The sequence below is a fragment of the Wolffia australiana genome, chromosome 16 (assembly GCF_029677425.1).
Source record: "Wolffia australiana isolate 7733 chromosome 16, ASM2967742v1".
NCBI lineage: Eukaryota > Viridiplantae > Streptophyta > Magnoliopsida > Alismatales > Araceae > Wolffia > Wolffia australiana.
In genome coordinates, this window is record NC_135850.1 from 4,694,050 (window position 1) to 4,697,113 (window position 3,064).

General features: G+C 48.0%; 1 long non-coding RNA gene across 1 annotated transcript; it reads left to right on the top strand.

Annotated features, from left to right (window-relative positions):
• The first annotated feature begins 760 nt into the window (after positions 1-760).
• LOC144714023 (uncharacterized) lies at positions 761-2,733 on the top strand. Its single transcript, XR_013584210.1, has 3 exons — positions 761-1,943; positions 2,029-2,420; positions 2,589-2,733. It is a non-coding gene; the product is annotated as an uncharacterized LOC144714023 (long non-coding RNA).
• Positions 2,734-3,064: the final 331 nt, after the last annotated feature.

Here is a 3,064-nt window from a genome sequence, read left to right on the forward strand (position 1 = left end):
CTTAGCATTTTATTGATATTAAACCCTTAAAAACAGCTCTCGGTCATGACTGCAGGTGTAAAGATACAATTAAAACAAGTACAGGGTTTAATTGCAATTCATTAGGTATTTTTTAATGATTTCAGGATAAAATTGGAGGGGAGAGAATGTGGAAGGGCGTATACGCAAATACTTTTGGGCAGCGTCAAGTGGAAATAACACATATTAGAGAGGACCTAAATGGAAAATAACAAGAAGGATTTTTGGTTGAACACGTGGCAGAATCACAGCCGTTGGATGAGAATCCGACGGCGCTGGAGGAATCATTTTTGGGTTGTAAGCTTATCGCCGGCACTGCGCATACAAAGCGCACTCACGGGCGGTGTTGTGGCTCTTTTCTATTGGGACGCGCTTTGGAAAGCACGCAGCTAAGTGTGTTTTTTATGTACAACCAGTGGTTTTGAGGGCGCATGCCATTGAAGATTGTCGATGACGTCGTCCGCGCCGCCTACCACCGTCGTCGGAGATTGGGTGGCATCGCTTGATTTATCGCATTTTGTGTTTTTCCCGTTCGCGTTGATGTGTTTTTATTACGTTGGCGACGTGTCCCGTACATCCGCGTTTTCATCGTCATGGGAAGGGGCCTTCCTTTTCCCTTTTTCCTTTTTTATTTTAAGTTCCCCACCCCTTCTTTGTGTAATGGGGGCCCATTCTATAAGGGCCCCCAATGGATCAAGTTTCTCCCTCCTGTTGACCCACTATGGGGTGTATGACCTCTTCTCCACGTTGTAAGGGAAGAGGGGGAACGCCGCAGCCACTGTGGGCATCGTTTGACCTCTTCCCCCGTTACAGGGAAGAGGGGAGCGCCTCAATGGTCCAGGCCAGGAAGAATCATTAAGTTGTGTTTTGTTCTTGTCTGGTCTCGCCCCTCGTTCAGAGAGAACGAAGAGGGAGAGAAGAGGAGGAGCGTGGAGGAGGAAGCTGCTGAAGAATTGGAGGAAGATCGGATCAGTGGAAAGGAGATAGGCTTTCAAAGTGGTCCATTCTCCACCTGAGAGATTCCCCATCGAAGCAGGGAATCAACGACAGATTCCCGCGCCCACGGTTGTCGACCAATTCACCGCGCGGGCGCGACCAAATCCGTCGGCCGGTGAAATTCTCGTCGGCGCTCATTCGGTCAAGATCAACCCGGTGACCAAATCAAACGCATCGACACTTTCCCCGGTAATTCAGAGATCCTGTGTGCTCACTTCTGGGAAAATCCAAACCTCCGGCGGTGATTTCCATCGGCCGTCGGCCATTCGGCTCCGCCGGTCTGAATCGCCGGGTGTAGAACAAGGAGGTCTAGCGATTCCACGAGGGTTGACTACGGGATAGTGTCGCTGTCCCTCCGTCCACCTGACCAAGGAGACCCCTACCTCGGCGTGGACGACGAATTGCGGCTTGATCGATTCCCGGTGGACGACGAGCACCTATTCCGCCAGATTCTTGGTGGATTCTCGGCGGATCAGCACCACTTGGGATCCCGATACCCGTCGGATTCCCGGTATACTCTCGGTGGTCGACTCTGGGAATTGACCGAGCGCAATGGACTACGCCGTGGACGTCTTGTGCATGTGATGGTCGGTATTTGATACCCGCTAGTACTGAGTGGGTGAATTGCCCCCACTCCCACTCGGATTCCGCCCGTGCGACGCCCCAGCTGGCATATCACAAGCTCGCGTCGATAACTCGTATCGGTTCGTACCGATCCACGGTACGGATACGCGGTTGGGCTTGGTCGGCGCTGGAGTAGTGTTGCCCCGGGCAGCGCTTCCGCCTTCCCCCCTCCTCCGGCTCCCCCAGTACTGCTCCTGTGCCGCAACGACAGTTGAGCTGCCAACCTTCTCCAGCTCCTCTCCATTTCAACTGCTCCAGCTGCTGCACTGACAAACAGACTACAGGATGAGCCGCCCGACGACGAGGTGCACCCTCTCTCCACAGCTCGTTATTTACCTTATGCAGTATACTTTCCTCTTGATTCCACCGTGCTCTGTGAATGTCTTACAGGTACGGACAAGTACGTCCGTTACGTGCGAGCCCAATGGATAACCTCTGTTCATCCATATATGCCTTTGTCGCTCCGATGAGGTTCGAGAGGCCACCATCGTCGTCACCCGTCGACCTTGTCCAAGCTTAGAGTTCAGCACCTCCCTCGAGTCGGAGCCTGCACGTACGACACGTAGGGCACTCATTTTGCGCATCGTAGTTACATTGACCCGTTAGGGTTTCATTCGTTAGACGACCGGACGGACGACGTCCTAGATGACGTCTAACATCAGGTTTTTTTTATTTTTCTTCTTTATTCTTATTTTCGCCAGGGGTTACGCGGCGCTCACAGAAGCAACCCAAAAATTGGAATTCAAATTCATCCAGCTAATGGGACATCGACAAATCATTGTGTATGAAGAAAAAAAATCAAAATAAATAATAGCTTATCAATGCAATGGCTATGATTGGTTAAAATTCATTTATTAATAACTTTTGTTCCTGAAGTCCGATTGATGTTATTTTTTATGGATTTGTGTGTCTCAACCTCCTCTTTTTATCTTTATGGTGGGCTCATTCAGGTCAAGCCTACATTGATGGATAAAAATTAATTACTAAATATAAAAGCCAAATTTTGAGAGGAGGGGATCATTCTGGAGATGGTTCTTTCACAACTGCAAGGCATAGAGGAGCTTCATCCTAGATGAACCCTGCTGGTACTTTTTTCTTCACTGTATTTGAATTTTTAGTGTAATTTGGATGATTTTTTAGTGAGTTTCTTTGTCATTCTTGTCAATCTTGGTTTGAACTTCTAGATCGCTAGGCTTGAGAGAAACGTACAATCCCTCACAGGGATTGAGAAGGGAGATTGTGAGATTTACCTAGCTATTCCAAGTGCACCATAAAAAATATAAAAACAAAAGAAGTTTAATTTTTAGGAGATTAAATTTCCCCTTTATTATCTAATAGTTAGTTTTTTATTTATTTCAAATCTCAAACCAACCAACACCAAATGATATTTTCTTCTTAATACCTCTACTTGACTCCTTTGATCCGT